Source organism: Mustela nivalis, assembly GCF_964662115.1.
Source record: "Mustela nivalis genome assembly, chromosome: 4".
NCBI lineage: Eukaryota > Metazoa > Chordata > Mammalia > Carnivora > Mustelidae > Mustela > Mustela nivalis.
The window spans coordinates 137,882,940-137,903,655 of record NC_139023.1 but is presented as its reverse complement, the minus strand read 5'-3'; the positions used below and the strand labels follow the sequence as shown (position 1 = coordinate 137,903,655).

Sequence of the window (20,716 nt, the reverse complement as noted above, 5' to 3'; positions counted from 1 at the left end):
AAACATGTACATTCACCAGGATAGGAAAATTATAAGATAGTCATGATTGTCTTCTTTGTATGAAATCTAAACAAGATAGCTATGCCTTATGACACCAAATTTAGATTCAATCCTTTACCTAAACACAAAACTGTCTCCAACTGGTAGCAAAAATGTGTATGTACCTACAATGGTAGGATGAACCTTGCTACTGTTTGTGAACATGTGTGTTTGCTTCTGTGTTGCACATATGAATTTTATCTTCCTAAATACTCTGACGCTAGAATAGCAAACACATTTTAATTAGACTTTGTTTTGAGATCATTGTGGATTCATTTGCAGTTGTAAGAATGAATACGGAGAGATCGCATGTACCCTTTACCAGGGCCCTACAATGGTAACATTTCACAAAATTATAGTACACTATCACGATCAGGATATCAACTGACACAATTACCAGTCTTAATCAGATTTTCCCAGGTTTACATGCACACATCTGCATATGTGATTTTGTGTATCTACCACCATAATCAAGATATGGAACCATTCCATCACCACAGGGATCCCCTGTGTGGCTCTCTTACAACTACATCTACCCCCATCCCACCCCAGAACACATTTACTGTAAATCAGTAAACTCAGATAACTAAAATGTGTCTGGGGAACCAACTGTATTGTGTTTTTCCATAGAAATATGTTTAAATTTATCAGTTTCTTGATATCTGGTTTCCTGTCCCTTTTGAAGGATTCACACGGTGAAGACAGAGAGTTGGTTTCTGAAACACAAAGGAAGGACAGCCACATATATCAAAATTCTAGAAAACTCTTGAGAAGCAGGGGTCTGAGTAGCAACAGGTCACAGTGTGTTGGTGGGGGAACTCTCGGACATCCCATTCATACCCTAAGCTGTTCCTGTAGCCAAAAGATAGCAAACATAGAACAAAGGCATGATTTTTACATGTCTTTGCAAGTCTCAAGGAAAGAAAACGTAGTCACTCCAGTACCTAAAGTGTTTAGTACTCCAGAAATTCTAAAACTAAGGGTGGTAGAAAATCATGAGTGAAGATTCAAACCACCTCTGTGATACTGGTGGTCTTGATAGCCTTGTATTCGTCTCTCTTAGGTAAGACAGGACGTAGAATTTCAAAGCCCAGAACCTACGCCATAATGAGATATCGATTCTGATGTTACCATAAGCATCAAGGGCCTTAGTAAAACCCTAGTAATGACAGTCACCATTCAAGTATTGAAATCAAGACAATTGGCCACACTGTTGAGGAAAAAGATCCTCTACCTACCCAGCCTGAGGGAATGTGCAGGAGGCAGATTCCTAAGCAGGGTCACTTGAGTCTTAAAAGATCCTCATTCAAAGCCACTGAAATGGCACCATGAAAAACTCATTCCTTCAGAGTAATGTTTTCTCTTATTACACAAATACCCTAGGCTTGTAATCACTTTTAGCCTCTGTCAGGCATCATGAATACAGAGAAGGAACTGGTTTAATCCTATGACTCTACCTAACAACCAGCTGAGATCTGAGCACCTGGGGGTGAGACGTGTTTAAAGGATAGAGGAGGAGAATGTTGAGTCCAAGGAGACTTTCAGAAGGACAGACCTAGACAGAGGTCCAGAGCAGCCAAAAAGCTGAATGCTGACCTCACAGAAATATGAGAGGAGTTGCCTAAGGGAAGTACAAGAAAAATAAAAATAAAATAAGTATGAGAAATATAAAAATTTCATACTATTCCCTAGGACAAGCCATGCCCAGATGATCAGTGAATTTTTAAAATCTGGCAAACAATATATGCACTAGCTTAATACAAATCAGTCATTAAAATCGTGGAAAATCATACTCATGTAATATCTAGTCCAAAAAAAGTCTTCAGTTTTTAAAAAATTTTATTTATTTTTTTAAACTTCTTTTCAGTGTTCCAGAATTCATTGTTTAGGCACCACACCCAGTGCTCCATGCAATACGTGCCCTCCTTAATACCCACCACCAGGCTCACCTAATCTCCCATACCCCTCCCCTATAAAACCCTCAGTTTGTTTCTCAGAGTCCACAGTCTCTCATGGTTCGTCACCCCCTCCAGTTTCCCCCAACTCACTTCTCCTCTCCATCTCCTCATGTCCTCCGTGTTATTCCTTACGCTCCACAAATAAGCAAAACCATATAATTGACTCTCTGCTTGACTTACTTCACTCAGCATAATCTCTTCTAGTCCTGTCCATGTTGATACAAAAATTGGGTATTCATCATTTCTGATGGAGGCGTAATACTCCATTGTATATATGGACCATATCTTCTTTAACCATTTGTCCACTGAAGGGCATCTTGGTTTTTTCCACAGTTTGGCAACTGTGGCCATTTGCTGCTATGAACACTGGGGTATAGATGGTCCTTCTTTTCACATCTGTATCTTTAGGGTAAATACCCAGTAATGCAATTGCAGGGTCATAGGGTAGCTCTCTATTTAATTTCTTAAGGAATCTCCACACTGTTTTCCAAAGCGGTTGCACATACTTGCATTCCCACCAACAGAGTAAGATGGGTCCCCTTCCTCCACATCCTCTCCAACACATGTTGTTTACTGTCTTGTTAATTTTTGGCCATTCTAACTGATAATCATGTCAAAAAATGGGCAGAAGACATGAACAGACACTTCTTCAAAGAAGACATACAAATGGCTAACAGACACATGAAAAAATGTTCATCATCCCTAGCCATCAGGGAGATTCAGATCAAAACCACACTGAGATGCCACCCTACACCAGTGGGAATGGCCCAAATCTCTTCAGTTTTAATCCTTCTTCCCCCCTCAATTACACGAACCTCAGTGCTTAAAGCATTTTGTTCTAAGCTGATCAGCAGTGTCCTGTTATAAAAAATCGAATTAAGTCATTTCTAAGAAATTACCAGTGAAAGTGGCAGACTTTCAGCTGAGTAGCAACACTGAAGCATCTTTGAAATACTTGTTTGTTTTGAATGTGATATATTAATTAGGATGTTTTATTTCAATCACGTTAAAAAATGTTCTTTACAATTGCCAGATCAGTAACACTACTATTCTTTATTTTCCACTCAAGCCCCAAGATTAAACACAAAATTTGCACACCACACTCTAACTATAATGCTCAATTTTATACTGTTCTACCTAAGTTTTGCTCTGTTTTCTCAGCACATGCTGGATTTCACAGTCTTACAGAGTTGTTTCTAGTCATTTATCAACAGTGGGATGTAACATTTCCTGTCTTTTTTTTTTTGGCCAGAGTAGTTAGATAAAGCAGGGTAAAAACCCTTACGATTTTTCTTTGGTCCTCCCTCCGTAATAACCTTCCTCAATCTTACAGGCAAATTAGCTTAATAGATGATCCTGCATTCTAAAAAAACAAAAAAGTAATTTTTCCAAGACCATACTAGAGTCTTCAGCCTGTGAACTCTCTCCAAACAGGAATCACACCCAAATTGCCATATTGTCACAGTTCTTCCTGCAGAACCTTAAGGATTACTGGCCTTTAGTAAGTGTTAAATAAAAACTCCTATGTCTTCTAGCTAATTAAGATTTATTAGGATTGGATTAAATGTCCTCATTTACAGGGGCCAATAAAGGGTAAAAAGTACATTTTGAAGAATCTCTTTGAGCCTAAAACCATACCTGTACAGATTCCTGTGATCTCAGGATGTTTTTTTCTGGGTAGATTTCTTTTTTTGTGAACAGCATATAGCTTAAAGCTGTAAATTTCTTCCCGTGTTCTCTTCTTTCACACTTTAACCTACTATTTAAAAGGGCTGCTTAAAAGTCCTCTCCAGGTGTGTCATGGTAAGACAATTTTCTCCAATTAAAAATCTGCAGCAAATCCAAGAGAAATGAATTGTGACATTGAAATTACTTCTATGTTATCACATGTCATGTTCTCTGCAAGAACTTTATAGTCACTGGAAGATGGAGCAGAAGCAAATCCTGTCCTTTCTGCGGTGCAGAGATTGGCCAGGATGGTCCATGCATCCCAAAAGGTTAATACATTGCCTGTACAGATTGCCCTCGTTTTGTTCTAGGTTTCTTTTCCCTAAAAAACAAAAACAAAAACAAAAACAAAAAAATGAAACAAAAGAAAATTCTAGAGAATCCAGTTCCTGGAGCTCGTGCTACCTCCTCCTTAAGTCTTACCCAGACATGGGATGCCCGAGTGGCTCAGTTGGTTAAGCTGCTACCTTCCGGTCAGGTCATGATCCTGGGGTCCTGGGATCGAGTCCTGCATCGGGCTCCTTGCTTAGCTGGGAGCCTGCTTCCTCCTTTCTCTCTGCCTGCCTCTCTCCCTGCTTGTGTGTACTTTCTCTCTCTCTGACAAATAAATAAAAATCTTAAAAAAAAAAATCTTTACCCAGGCAGACTAGCTCTGACAGAAAAATAATCCCCAAACAGCTGACAAGTTTAAATTTTCCTTTCCTAAATGGTAAGGTGTTTGTCTTCCCCAATTTGCTCTCAAGGCACAAACAGGGCAGTGCTGTGCATGGACCTCATTGTAGGAGCCAAAAAAATCAGGTACATTAGGTGAGGGGATTATTTCAAGATAAAGAAGACTGCAGAGAGAAACACAAACGGCATAATATACCAACTGATACATATATTGATTCCGAAATCGTGAGCCTGAACATCCTGGTGTTGCCTGCATGCATTTCGCTTACACGAAAGACAGTGTCTACGTGAAGAGCCACTGTTGACCACTCGTTGGGAGACAGAGGCCTTCTGCAGCTTGCTGCTGCTTCATTTTCTCGAGGACTCACCACTGTTTCCTTCCTTCCTCCCTCTTTTCCCCTTATCTTTTTTTGCCCCTGCATCTTGGTCTTTTTATCTGCCAGGTTGGACCAGTTGCCCAGCCTGGCCTCAGCCCCTATGGGTAATGAACACTTTCGTTTTCCTCCTGTCTTGAAATTAGTCAGTTGCTTCTCAGTAACCTGGTGCTCAAATTTACACAGGCAACTTCTGAATACACCCCAAGACATACTGGCATTTACTCATATCTCCACCTTAATTATCTCTGGCTCCTCCACCCATTCTTGGTCACCAAATGTCTTCGCTGAGACACAAAAATGTCCAAACATGAATTACCTTCAGGGGGTTAAGTTTTCCTCCATATTTTACAAAGGCCTTTGAAAGATAAGCTGCATATTTCTTTAATTCCACCTCTTTCCAAACTTCATAACTGATTAGGCTCAATTTATCTCCGCTCTCCTGACTCTGCCTTACTGTTCTGACCCCCAGACCTCTCAAACTCATTCTCATTCTCCCCTTCCTAAGCCTACCTTCCACTGACCCACACCCTGAACAAGTTACCGCCTTCAGAATATTATCATCATTATTCATCCTTGTTCTCTGGGACACTGAGCAAACTTGTCTTAGAGGCCTTGGGCGATTAGGCCCTGAACTGCTTCCTTAAGTGATAAACTGTTTATGTACCAATGTGCCCCACTTCCCCCATCATCCCTGCGCATGTGTTCACGTGCCTACACACGTGTACATACAACCCAGCACCAGCATCCTATTGGCCACCAGGGGCAAGCAAGGAAGAAAAAGAAGTGTCAACAATGATGTGAGCCATTCTGGTCATTCTCAGAAACAGTAAATACAGATCATCAAAAGGATAGGTCTTCGAATGGCAGAAGCACGTCACAGTTCAGTACACATGTGATCTTGCAACAGAAGGACTGATAGCTGCAACCATGAAAATCTACCTATCCCCTCTCAGATCCTCTCTGATGCCCCATCCAGACAGAAACACACTCATAACAAAATAAGCCAGTTCTTTGTCCTGCTTCTAATACCACCCTCCATCCTGAAGTTCAATAACATTCTAGAGGCAGTGGCGAAGGCGGAATTCAGAGCCAGATTCCAAACTTGTCTCTGCTCGAGTCCGACTGCGGCCACTCTTCACACTCCCCTGAATGGCCTACTTCCATAATCGCTGTTGCATGAATGTGAGAACGTTCTGGGATCCCGGAGTGCTCCACTGACCTGGCATCTGGCAGGGTGGCTCAGCTGCTGCCTTCTTATGTAACCTTGCTCTGCCCAGTCTCACTGTAAATCCTCTTTTCTGGCATTTGCAGAGTCATGAGAGGCTGGACCCTAGGTACTATTTAACGGCAGAGTAAAAATCCTTTTGAACCCTCTTTGTAAGTCACGTCTCTCTCCTTATTTGCTGTGTTTCTCTGAGCTCCATTTGACCTCTTTATCACCACTTGGTGAAGGAACTGTCAGATCCAGCTATGGATTGAAGGTGGGCCCAGGTGTTTTTTACTTTTATGAGACTATTGTACAAATAAAATCTTAATTGTTCTTGCTAAGTACTAAGGAATTCAATTTTACCAATTATCAAGTGCTTACTTTGTAATCTGCCCTTAAACTAACTGAGTCAGAACAAATCCTACTGTGGAGTTGGGTTACATTATCTTCTTAGCCAATAAGCAATATTGGAAATGAATGGGGTGCATTTACCCTACAGTTTCTCTGATCTAATAACATCTAGGTCTACTTCTGTTTTACACTGTGTATTAAATTTAAGCTAAACAGCAAGAAAAAATTAAGGGTGAGAAAATGTGGAGAGTAATCCTAAATATTTCTCAGAATTCCCCCATGCATGGGTATGTATTGCATTGTTTTTCTTCAGGCCAGCAGATTAGAGATTCCAGAAGTTCAGTAGAATCTCCCTTGTGTTAATTTTTAATGAGGTAATTATGCATCTCATCACGATACTTACAAGTGAAATGCAGTACACTAAACTTGATAAGCAGGAAAGTCTGCCTTGGGAAGAACTAGGCATTTTTTTTTAAATAAAAGTATCCTTCATCTTGATATTGATGCATATGACTCTTGACTCATTGAAAAGTGGTGTTTTCCAGTAAAACAAAACAACCATCTTTTTGTAAAATTCAAATAATAATCTTCAGATGAAAGATCAAAAACATTAGAAATTTGGAGAATAATGCTGAAGCATATTGTTATTCAAACTCTCTTCCAGATTAAGAGTATTTCTGAAGTGAAAAACTAAGTTATCTATCCTCTTTGTAGTTAATATAATTCTGAATTCTTTGCTCTTTAAGAATTTTCCCTCATGAGGTCCATTACTTTCCCTTTTTTCCAAAATTTTATTACATTTTCATTGATCAGATGGTGATAAGAAAAGGATTGAACAAAAAGCTGGTCACTCTTTAGTAATTCAACTCTATTTATTGGGTGTTTGTTACAATCAAGGAAATACCAGTCTCCAAGATGAACACAAAAATGAACAAGATCTGGTTCCTGTCCTCAAGAACTTTTTTGGTTCCTGTCCTCAAGAACTTATTTACTATATATCTTATGTCCTTTTTTTTTTTTTAAAGATTTTATTATTTATTTGACAGACAGAGATCACAAGCAGGCAGAGAGGCAGGCAGAGAGAGAGGAGGAAGCAGACCCCCCACAGAGCAGAGAGCCCGATGCAGGGCTCGATCCCAGGACCCTGGGATCATGACCCGAGCCGACGGCAGAGGCTTTAACCCACTAAGCCGCCCAGGCGCCCCTCTTATGTCCTTTTTTAAAAGGACATAAGATATATAGTAAATAATTATAATAGATGGTTGAAAAGTAATAAATGCCTTCATTAATAGAGAGATAAAATCCCAGTGAAATCAAAGGGATGAAGAGCACAATAGTTTTGACTGGGAGAAATCAAGAGATCTTTGTAAAGAAAATGGTAATTTCAGGTAACCTGTGACTGGTAGTTAGGATTTGAACAGATGAAGATAAGAAACTCAATGTGAGGTGAGGGGGTCAAGTCAATAAAAGACAATAAAGGACCTTGTCTTGGACTAGAACATAGAATGTGAAGAGGACAATGGTGACAAGGAAGGTTGAGAGGTCAGTCGGATGGAGCCGCTATTTGGACCTTGTATGCCAGCATGTCGAGATCAGGCTTTATCCTTGAGCAATGTGGACACACTAAGGAGAAAGTAAGCATGGCAGATCTCTGTTTTTGAAAGAAAAATGGAGGGACACCTGGGTGGCCCAATCGGTTGAGCCTCTGGCTTTGGATTTTGGTTCAGGTCATGATCTCAGGGTGGTAGGATCGAGCCCCACATCAGTCTCTGCATTGAGTGTGGAGTCTGCTGGAGATTCTCTCTCTCCCTCTTTCTCTACCCTTCCCCCTGTTCGCCCACTTTCTCTCTAAATAAATAAATAAAATTTAAGAAAAAAGAAAGAAGACTGCAGAGAACATGGAAACTCTCTGCAAAGCAGTTCAGAAGACTTCTGATGAACTAAGTTAGTGGCAGTGAGAGTAGAGCAAATGGAAGGCATGTAAGAGTATTTCTAAAATGACATTATTGAGGGCTTGACAACAGACTGTTTCTGGAGTAAGAGAGTAGGGGGAGCCAAAAATAAATTGGAGATTTTAAGCCTGGATGACTAAGAGAATTATAGTGCCATTAGCAGAAATAGCGGGGAGAACATAAAGAAAATGGAACATTTGAAACAATTGTAATTATTAATGTGATTTTTAAAAGTCCTTTTAGTACCTCAAAATTCACATAGATGAGTATATAGACATGCAATGTGACAGAAATGTTTTCTCTCAGTACATTTGGAATTATTAAATATCCTCTTGTCCTTGGACTGATAGAGTAGGCAGTTAGTTAGACATGAGCTTGGGCAAAAACAATTGATAAACAAGTGACACATTAGAAGCCCCGAGGCACAATATCCTGATTTTGTGACTTCCAAGACCCAGGGGGCTAAGAGACCAAGAGGCACAGGTACCAGAGCATATCCTCTCCTCTTCTGCCTCCTCTACCTCTGCCGCCAAGGTAACCCCTAGACTCATTATAATGCTTTTGTATTGTGATTTGAGCTCCCACTCCCCTGGGGAAAGGCTGCCATGACAGTTCCGGTACAAAACTTGCAGGGTCCGTCCTTTGGGAAGAGTCTTCCAAATGATTAGACGCAGCCTCCATTAGAGACCACCCCTGTCCATGACCCAAGATTTGGCTCACATAAAAAGAAAAGACCCCTGTAACCTCAGGGCAGTTGCCGCCCCTGGGCCTGCCTGCTTCTCCTCCTGAGAGTGTACTGTCCTTAATAAACTGCTTTGTGCTTGCTACCTTCCTTCTGGCTGCTTTATGTGAGCATAAATCTTTTGTGGGGCATTCAAGAGCCAATCTCCATTCACATAATGCAATCTCTCCCACCAGTAAGAAAGACTCCCTCACACAGCAGAACTTAAGAACCTGCTATGATATGAGAATATGTGAGGCATTTTTGTGTATTGAAAATAAAATACAAATAACACTGATTTTTCTAACACTTAAAAATAGAATCAAGGGGACGCCTGGGTGGCTCAGTGAGTTAAAGTCTCTGCCTTTGGCTCAGTTCATGATCCCAGGGTCCTGGGATGGAGCCCTGCATCGGGCTCTCTGTTCAGCGGGGAGCCTGCTTCCCCTTCCCTCTCTGCCTACTTGTGATCTCTATCTGATAAATACATTTAAAAATATTTAAAAAAAAATAGAATCAATACTTTGTCTTCTGTTGAAAATAGAAACCCATCACATTTAGTATCTTAACTAATTAATTCCTGGGAAGTCTTATTGTTATTCAAAAGGCCCCAAACCAACGAAGAGAGGATAATTCTGAAGTCATGTTGAGCAAACAACCAGTGAAATGGCTCCGTTAGGATGCTTTTGGCTGCCCTAGGAGAAAACCCAACTCCAAATGATTTAAACAACGTTAGGATTTTTTTTTTTTTTTTAATCTCACATAACAAGAACGCTGGAGAGTTTCCCAGATTGACTAAATCATCAGCATAATTGAGTACTAAGATTTCTCCAGGCTTCAACAGTCCCATTTTCTCCTTAGTCCTTCACCTGGGTTCCCTCATGAGTATCCAAGTAGCAAAAGCAACTGCAGGTATGGTCTGTTCGTACTTGCCATTTGGAAACAGAAAATTAAATCTTCTTATTCCTGTTAGTTCGCTTTGTTTTAAGGAAGGAAAATCTATCTCATCCGTGCACCCAGCAGACTTTCTGTCACACACATCTCATTTCTGGCATGGAGTGAAATGCCCATCCTTAAATCCGTCACCGGCTTATAGCAACCAAAACACATACCCTGTTGATAGGGCCAACCTCCCCCTGAAATCCACAACTATTAAGAGGGGTGAGCAAAATCAGGGCTCTAGTAAAAAGGAAGACAATACAGATGAAGTTGGGTGACAACCAGTGGTATCTGCCATAGTCTCAAGGGCAGGAGAGAGAGAGAGAGAAAGGGAGTTGGGAGGGAGAGAGAGAGAGAGAATAATCAACTTGAGAATGGATTAAGAGGGTGGATTTTCTTAACACTTTATATCAATGAATTCAGAAATTGAGAACAATCTGCCCTTATTTTCCGTCACTCTTTCAGGGGCCTTTTGTAGCCATAGAAACTAGCACTGACTGATTAGAATAAAGTTCTTGGCCTCTTCAGCCACAACCAACGTTTGGAAGGGAATTCAAAGTCACCAGAGAGCTAGCACTGATTCTTTGGAGAATGTGAGCACGAACCCTCCTCACGATGCCAAACTGGCACAGGATACTGCAGCCACTCTGCAATGAGCAGTACACAATAAACAAGCCAAGAGAAAGAGCTTCAAGTCCTAAATGCCCTCTTGAGAGAAGAGAGAAGGCAGTTCCTGGGAACAGTGAACAAATCCTGTCAGAAAAGTAGAATCATTGATTTCTACCATGAATGCCTAATCATTATGGTGTGGTTTCGAATAGAAATTACAAGTTCTACAGCCCAAAGAACTACTGGCCCTATCTGCTGTGATGTTCCCTTTATACTTGCTTGATAAAAGCATCCCAATAAATTAGACTGTCTAGAGTTTGTTTAAACCAGACCATCGCAGATTCATGAAAGTATTTACCCACGAATGCAATTTTCATTTCCATTTGTCGTGCCTCCGGGAATTTTCTTACTCGATTAGGGATGGCAGATACATGTCTGAGGTTTGGGGAAGGTAAATACTGCCAACACAGCTGAGTTCTTTGTATCTTCATGTCAATGCACATGGTACTTTTAGCCTGTCATTTTTTTTTTTTAAAGATTTTGTTTATTTATTTGACAGAGAGAAATCACAAGTAGATGGAGAGGCAGGCATAGAGAGAGAGAGAGGGAAGCAGGCTCCCTGCTGAGCAGAGAGCCCGATGCGGGACTCGATCCCAGGACCCTGAGATCATGACCTGAGCCGAAGGCAGCGGCTTAACCCACTGAGCCACCCAGGCGCCCTAGCCTGTCAATTTAATAAATCTGTGCATTTGCCATCTCACGGCAATAGGAAAACCTTGAAAAATTCATGCTCATGTGTCTAAAGCAACTAACTGGACACCTATCTTTACCAGCAAGTTAACAGATGCAAGACACCTATAACTTACCACCCAAGTTATCAACTCACTGGGTCATACACAAACACTACCGCAGCCAGGTGATCAAGGACACCCTGGCCTGTTTGTGGGCTCTACTGTTCTCCATTCTCCTCTATTCACGTTCTTTTAAATCAATATAAAGAATAGATATCAATATACCTAAATCAAATACGATACCACAGAATAATGGTGATGATCAGAAGAACAATAATTATTCACTTGACAAGTGTTATTAAATGCCTGCTAATGTATATGCTAGGAACTATTCTAGGTGTTAGAAGTGCAGCAGTGGACAGGGCAAAAATATTGTATGACATTTATTTATTTTTGCTAAGGCAAAAACAACAATGCAGGGTAAAGAGAAAATGAAGTGTGGTCGGTGAGGACAGGGCCCTAGTCTGTATGTAGCGGTCTTTATGTGAAGGCCTCAATTATAGGGTAATATTGAAGAAAAACCCTGAGGAAATTTAGAGAGAGCAAGCCAAAGTGGGTATCTGAACAAGGAAATTCTAGGTAGGGGGGAGGAATGAGTACAAAATGCCGAGAGAGAAGAGCGCTCGGTGTGTCCCAGGAGCAGCAAGGATCCAGTGTGGGCTAGTGACAGGGAGCCCCAGGACGTAAGACAGGGAGGAAGAGGCAAATTTCCCAGGCCCTGGATGGCAACTTAAAGATCTGGGATTCTAATTTGAGATGGGATACCCCTGGAGGACTTTGGTCACAGTAATGATGGGATTTAGGAAATCAGCAAAACGAGGAAATTCAATACTAACTTCAAGTCCCAGGATTCAGATGAAATTGTGTGGTGTAACAACCCTCAAGGCAGGCTTTCAGTAGAGCACAGCACCTCTTTTCCGACCCTGACTCCTCTCACCACTCTTCAGCGGCACAGAGTCTGTGCTCTTGGCAGAGTCCAGCTCAATCTGCCCATCTCCACTCTGGTTGACAGCGCATGCTGTGGGGTCTTCCACCACTACCTAAACCCCCTTCTTGTGTTTGAGGAATTCAACCTCGAGATAGAGGGCAGCTCTCACTCTAGAAGCTTAAAAAGCCCAATACTCTACCAGTTTCCCTTGCAGAGAGAACACGGCTTCGCAAAGAAGACATAGCATATTTAGAGGTCCATTAGGAAGATGGTGGCCTGTGGAAGCAGGGGTCATGGACTCGCCAGCCTTCCTTCCTCCAGGGCCAGCAATGGCAGAGGTTTGGTCATACCGCTCATGCTAGTCCATGTGATCGTAGTGGTACGAGATGCAATGTCTATTCGCAGTCTGAGGTAGTGCCTTGTTCTGCTTATCGATTGCTGCACAAAAAAACACTCTATAGGCACACTTTCAAAATACCTAATAAAGTATTGCTACCTACAGACACTACACTGTAAATTACTCCTCCAGGACTTACTTCTCTTGTAACTGGAGGTTTGTACCTTTCCTCTTCTTTCGCGCTTAGATCCCCCAACTCTGGCAACCACCAATCTGTTCTTTATTTCTACAGTTTTTAAAATATATTCTCTCTCTATATATCTCTGTCTCATTTATTTTGTTTAGCATAATGCCCTCAAGGTTTATCCATGGTGTCACAAATGGCAGGGTTTCCTTCTTTCTTATTGTGACTGAATAATATTCTACTTCTCACATTTTTTCCCCTTTTTGGGGGGGAAGCATTCTATTTTCTGGTGGTTTAAAACAACAGAACTTTATTATTTTATTTCACAGCCCTAGAGACCAGAAGTCTGAAATCAACTGCAAAACAGTCCAGCAGTTTCTACACTTACCATGTGACCAGTAATTCCAATCCAAATATAAACTCAGTAGAAATAAAACAAATATCCACGTAACAATTTGTACACAAAATGTTTAAAAATGCATACAAACCAGTGTCTGTTCTTTCACAGTTCTGAAAGCCAAAAGTGGAATCAGTTTCACTGGATCAAAATCAAGGTGTCAGCAGGGGCCAGGCTCCTCTGGAACTTCGGGGGGAAGAATATGTTCCTTATACCTTTCAGCTTCTGGTGGTTACTGGCATTCCTTGGCTTCTGGTGCATCCGTCCAATTTCTGCCTCAGTGTCTTCTGTGGCAAATCTCTCTTGCTCTTTTTTAAAGTTTTTATTTTAGTCACCTGGTGCTCATCACAACAAGTGCACTCCTTAATTCCCTTCACCTATTTCACCCATCCTCCGGTAACCATCAGTTTGGTTACTGATGGTAACTCTATAGTTAAGAGCCTGTTTCTTGGTTTGACTTCCTCTCTCTCACTGCCCCCCTTCACTTGTTTGTTTTGTTCCTAAAATTCCACATATGAGTGAAGTCCTATGATACTTCTCTTTTTCTGACTTATTTCAATTAGCATAAAGCTTTCTAGCTCCATCCATGTCGCTGTCAATGACAAGATTTCATTCTTTTTTATGGCTGAGTAAATATTCCATTGTATATATATATACATCAAATCTTTATCCATTCATCTGTCAGTGGACCCTTGGGCTGTTTCTATATCTTGGCTATTGTAAATAATGCTGCTGTAAGCAGAAGGGTGCATGTATCCCTTTGAATTAGTGTTTTGTATTCTTGGGGTAAATACTTAGTAGAGCAATGGCTGGGTCATAGAGTAGTTCCATTTTGAACTTTTTTTTAAGGTAGTGGCAGGCAGAGGAAGAGGAAGAGAGAGAAAATTAAGCAGGCTCCACACCCCGCACAGAGCCGGGTATGCGTCTCAATCTTACAACCTTGAAATCATGACCTGAGCTGAAATCAAGAGTCAGATGCTTTATCAACTGAGCCAGCCAGGTGCCCCTATTTTTTTTTTTTAACTTTCTGAGCAACCTCCATATTGCTTTCAAGAGTGGCTGTACCAGATTGCACATTCCTACCAACAATGCAAGAGTGTTCCTCCACATTCTCACCAACACCTGTTGGTTTTTGGGCCATTGATTTTAGACATTCTGACAGGTGTGAGGTGATATCTCATTGTAGTTGTTGTTTGTATTTCCCTTATGGTAAGTGAGGATGAGCATCTTTTCATGTGCCTGTTAGCCATCTGTATGCCTTCTTTGGAGAAATGTCTGTTCATGTCTTCTGCCTATTTTTAATTGGATTATTCATTTTGGGGGTGTTTGGTTTTATAAGTCCTTTATATATTTTGGATACTAACCTTTTATTGAATATGTCATTTGCAAATGTCTTCTCCCATTCTGTAGGTTGTCTTTTAGTTTTATTGATTGTTTCCTTCACTGTGTAGAGGGTTTTTTTTTTTTTAAGAAGCTTTTTATTCTGCTGTAATACCAATAGCTATTTTTGCTTTTGTTTCCCTAGCCTCAGGAGACATCTAGAAAGAAGCTGCTATAGCCACTGTTGAAGAAGTTATGGCCTGTGCTCTCTTCTAGGATTTTTATGGTTTCAGGTCCCACATTTGGTCTTTAATCCATTCTGAATTTACTTTTGTGTATCTCATCCCCCCAACTTTCAATCTTCAGGTTTTTGGGGTCTAAAATGAATCTTTTGTAGGCAGCATATAAATGGATCTTGGTTGGTGTTGGGGGGGCTTCTTGTTTGTTTTATCTATTCTGTCACTCTATAGCTTTTGATTAGAATATTTAGTCCATTTATATTCAAAGTAATTATTGCTAGATAAGCATTTATTGCTATTTGATTACTGGGTTTGTGATTGTTTCTGAAGATTTTCTCTTATCCTTTCTTGTCTTTCTCTCTTTCATGGTTTGTTGGCTTTCTTTAGTGATATATTTGGATTTCTTTCTTTATATTCTTTGTACATTTATTAGTGGGTTTTTTTGTCGTTATCATTTGGTTTGTATACAGTATCTTCTGCATATTGCAATCTATATTAAGTTGATGGCCTTTTAAGTTTGAACCCATTCTTTACGCCTCTCCTCCCCACAATTTAGGTACATGGTGTCATATTTTGCATCCTTTTATTTTGTGAGTTCTTTGATTGATTTTTTTACAGAAATATTCATTTTTACTGCTTTTGTGTTTTCTACTTTTATACTGTGACTTTTTGTCATTCCTTTCCACTTAAAGTGTCTTCTTTAATATTTCTTTCAGGGCTTAGTGGTCACAGACTCCTTTAGTTTTTGTTTGTCAGGGAAACTCTTTATCTCTTCTTCTATTTTGAATGTTAATTTTGCTGGATAGAGTATTCTTGGCTACAGATTTTTCCCTGTCATACTTTGAATCTATCATGCCACTCATTTCTGGGTTGGAAAGTTCCTGCTGAAAAATACACTGGTAGACTTAAAGGGTTTCCTTTGTACATAGCTGTCTTCTTTTCTTTGGGTGCTTTCAATATTTTCCCCTTATCACTATATTTTGTCATTTTTTAAGCATAAGATGGCTCAGTGCGGATGTGCTTTTGTTGATTTTCTTGAGGGTTTTCTGTGCCTCCTAATCTATGTATAAGTCCTTGCCCAGATTTGGGGAATTTTCAGCTATTATTTCTTCAAATACATTCTCTGCCCCTTTTCTTGCTCTTCTTCTGGGACTCTTATAATATATATGTTATTATGTTAGATGGGGTCACTGAGTTCCCTAAGTCTATTCTCATTTTGTGAAATTCTTTTTTCCTGTCTTTTGTGCAGCATGATTATTTTGCATTACTCCCTCTTGTAGGTCATTAATTCATCCCTCTGCTTCCTCCAGCCTGCTGTTCCTTCCATCGAGTGTGTTTCTCATTTCATTTATTGAGGCCCTTATCTCTGCTGTGTTATTCCTTATCTCTGTATTAAGGCTCTCGTTGATGTTCTCTCCTCTCTTCTCAAGTCCAGAGAGTATCCTTATGATCATTGCTTTAAGTTCTCCATCAGGCATGTTTCTTCTATCTGTTTCACTTAGATTTCTGGCCATGGCCTTGTCTTGTTCTTTCAATCAAGACAAATTCTTCTGTCTTCTCATTTTGGCTTAGTCTCTGTGCCTGTTTCTCTGTTAGGAAAGTCAGCTATGTCTCCTGTTCTGGAAGGAATGGCTTTAAGAAGAGATCCTGTAGTGCCCTGCAGTTAAGTATTTTCTGTTCTCCAGAACTCCCAAGCCACCCTGAAGTGTCTCCAAGGGCTGCCTATATTCTGGTGCTGTGCCCTGGCTGCTTTATCCCTTAGGCCAAAAGACTAAAGATGCTCTCTTCGTCTGTTCTGGGCAGTGTTTGGTCCCTGGCCTAAATATGGCATGTTTTAACTAGGTGTTCTCTGGTCTGCTTGTGGATTGAAACCTGTTGCTGTTGCCACAAGAACTGTGGCCTCACAAAACTCCCAGGTCAGGAGATGTTTTGTTGGTGAGAGTTTGGGTCAGTCTTCTGGGGAGGGGACACTCTACACTGGGACTGAGGTAAGTGTGACTGGGAAAGGCTGTTCCAACTGAGCACAGAGGGGCAGGGTTTAATGTAAGTAAGTCAGGTAATGAGTGTCAGCACTGCACCGGTTTCCACAGGTGGCCCTTTGTTTATTCTGGGGTGCAGGACAGGGGACTGTTGCCTACCAGTTTCTTTGTTCCCAGAGGGGGTCTCTCCATGCATGCTGCTTTTCTGGAACACATTCCAAGATGAATAAATAACCTCCACACTGTGTGCCCCAGGCACTCCCTGGATTGCTGTTTCCACACTGTATGTCCATGGGTTATTTGCCCTTCCTTCTCTCCAAGAGCAGCCCCAATGTCTTCCAAGCTCCCCTAGAGACAAGGATGCTGACCTTTAAAACTTTAGGCTTTGAGTCCCACTAGTTTTAAGAATTCACAGAACTGAGGCCCTCTCGCTTTCCAGGCCAATTGCTGTGGGGATTTGTTTTCCCCTGGTCCTCCCCTGTGTATCAGTCTGTCTCTCTTCCTTCTCTGTAACTGTGGCTTCCTCACCACCACAACAGCCATAACCCACTTCTCTCCCAAATGGTGGCTTAGCATTTCCTACCTTCTTTGTTGTGGTTTCTTTTCTACCCTTAGTTGTGGAGTTTGTTCTGCCAGTTTTCAGATCAGTTTCTGGGGTATTTAGGATGATTTGATAGTTATATGGTTTATTCATGAGATGACACAAGCCTAGGGTCCTCCTATTCTGCTGCCATTCTCCCCTCCACCTACTTCTCACATTTCTTTATCCACTTATATGTTGGTAAACACTGAAGTTGTTTCCATATCCTAGCTATTACAAATAATACTGCAATGAACTTGAGGGTGTATATATCTCTTTGAGATAGTGATTTTGTTTCCTGTGGATAAATACCTAGGAGTGGAATTGCTGGATCATATGGTAGTTCAATTTTTAAATTTTTGAGGAACCTCCATGATGTTTTCCATAGTGGCGGTACCAATTCACATTCCCACCAATAGTGCACATGGTTTCCCTTTCTCCACATTCTTGCCAACACTTGTTACCTCTTGATTGAGCTGATATCTCAATGTAGTTTTGATTTGCATTTCCCTGACTATTAGTGATGTTGAGCATCTTTTCATGTACATGTTGGCCATTTGTATGTCTCCTGTGGAAAAATGTCTATTCAGGCCCTCTGCCCATTTTTAAACTGGATTATTTGTGGATTTTTTTTTTAAGATTTTATTTATTTTATTTGACAGACAGAGATCACAAGTAGGCAGAGAGGCAGGCAGAGAGAGAGAGAGAGAGAGAGTGGGGAAGCAGGCTCCCTGTGGAGCAGAGAGCCGGATGCGGGGCTGGATCCCAGGACCCTGAGATCATGACCTGAGCCAAAGGCAGAGGCTTTAACCCACTGAGCCACCCAGGCGCCCCTTATTTGTAGATTTAAAAAATTCAGTTGTATGAGTTCTTTACATGTTTTGGATATTAATCTCTTATCAGAGATATGATTTATAAATACTTTCTTCCATTCCATTGATTGTCTTCATTTTGCTGATGTTTCCTTTGCAGTACAGAAGCTTTTTAATTTGATGTAGTCCCAATTCGTTATTCTTTCTTTTGTTTCCTTTACTTTTGGTGTCAAATTCAAAAAAATCACTGCCAAAACTGATAACAAGGGGTTTACTCCTTATGTTTTCTTCTATGAGTTTTCTGTCTTATGTTCAAGTCATTAATTCATTTTGAATTCATTTTTGTATATGATATAAGATAGAGATCCACTTTAATTCTTTTGCATATGGCTGTCCAGTTTTCCTAGCACCATTTAGTAAATAGGTTATCCTTTTCACCGTTTTATATTCTTGGCCTTTTTGTCATAAATCAATTGACTATATATGCATGGAAAAGACTTGAATTCTCTAAACCTATAGCATTCCTATTAGTGTTTTCATCCCTGAAATCAGTTCATGGTTTTTGTAACCATAGAATCTTGGGTCTATGAAAATTACATTCATACACATTTTTTTCTTTTTTCTGATCCAGCATTCTGATGGCCCCAATTGCAGTTAGAGAGGAAGAAATTTCCAGAAGCCCCAAAGGAATTTGAAATCTCCATCTATCTTTAATATGTTGGGCTACATAAGCAGTACCTCACTAAAGTTATCAAAGAACAATTCTTTTCAGACTCCTAGATCTTAGGGCAATCAGTTGAAACAACAACAACAGAAGAAGAAGAAGAAGAAGGAAGAATAGAAGGAAGTGGAGGGGGAGGAGTAAGAGATAAAGAAGAAGAAAAGAAACTAAGAGTACGTGCTATACATTTTGACTATGAAATTTTAAAGTTGAGGCTTATCATATACAAAGAGAAACATTTAACAGGGACACTCGGGTTTTTAAGTCCCAAGTATCTACAAATTTGTTATTTATGAACAGCTTTCTACTTAGACGGCCCACATTTTGTCTAGAAATATCTTGACATTACCTTTGTGTTTCCCAGCTCTCTTAAAGATCGGGGGGGGGGGCAAATATAACCGTCAAACATCATGAGCTCCCCAGAATATTAGAGTTCTGTAATATTAACCATCATGATTATGGCTATTAGTATTATGGCTAGAAAACATGCTTTTTTGTTTGTTTGTGTGTTTGTTTGCCAATGTAGTGTGAACATCAAGTATCAGGGGGGAAAAAGTACTGATTCACCAGATTGGGGAAAAAAAGTACTGATTCACCTCTCTCAGAGGCTAAGACACATTTCCAATGGTTTCCCACATAACTATTTTGGAGCATAGTATTTTTACAGCTTGGCCTTGTGCCTAATCATACAATCAGATTGCTTCAACCACCCAGATGTATAGGGGCAAAAATAGTAGTTCCACATAAGTTATTATTAGCTTTTGCTGCCTGAATCATGGCTTGAGATCTATTTGTTTTTAGAAGTGATATTGACATAGTCAGATTACAATTAATTTGAATTTTTTTTTCCAGTCTGTGCCCCCTTAGCAGCTCTCAGAAATCTTTTCATGAATGGACAAAGTATTCTTCCCTTAAGCATTATCAGTTTACCCATACCACTTGATCCTTTTAGGAAGTCTGACCTACTGTGTATGTTATAATAATGAACTTTTTAAGTATAAAACTTTAGTTTTAGACTTGGCTACTAACTATTATTGAGGGCTCTCTCTCTCTCTCTCTCTCTCTCTATATATATATATATATATAGTGCTCTAAAGTTGAAAACAATCAGCCAACAGACTAAGAGATTCTGACATAGTAAGAATTAAATATTACACACAGTATTAGAATCAGAACAGTCAGTCCATGGTATTACGTAACAATGCCCTTTCCCTAATGGGGAGTGTGAAATACAGGGATCACTATATAAATATGAAATGTGTGTATATTAGTTGGAATTATTTGGGAAGTTTTATTTCATTTGGTTTTAAATAAGTGTCAAGTGTTAAGGTAACAATTCTAAACCACCTAAAATCCTTTTTTTTTTTTTTAAAGATTTTATTTATTTATTTGAGAGAGAGAGGGAGTACAAGATGGGGAGAAATGCAGAGGGAGAAGAAGCAGGGAGCTGCTGAGCAGGGAGCCAGATGCAGGGCTCAATCCCAGGACCCCAAGATTATGACCTGAGCCCAAGGCAGATGCTTAACCCACTGAGCCACCCAGGCGCCCCCTAAAATCCTTTCTAATGGTAGACAATATAAGTATATTAATTTGAAATATATCTGTAAATAACAAACAGTGTTTCATTTTTGAGAGGGTATAAGCTGGGTGTTACTTTTAAAGACAGCATTTGGAGTTTTCCTAGACTAGCAGTTCAGATTTAACATGAGTTACTGGCTCAATTAACCCTTTTATGAAGCAGCAATTTGAGGGAATCAGGCCAAATTAAATGTGGGGTAGGGGAGGCAAAACATGTAATCTTGGTTTTGTCAGTTCTCCACCTTACCTTTCAGTTTTTCCTCCTCATTCTTGATGCTCCTGCTTTCACCAGCTTCCTAT

General features: G+C 40.2%; 1 long non-coding RNA gene across 1 annotated transcript in view; it reads right to left on the bottom strand.

Moving 5' to 3' along the window:
• The window catches only part of LOC309862901, an 88,317-nt gene that overhangs the window by 3,911 nt on the left and 63,690 nt on the right, over positions 1 to 20,716 (bottom strand). The window lies entirely within an intron of this gene.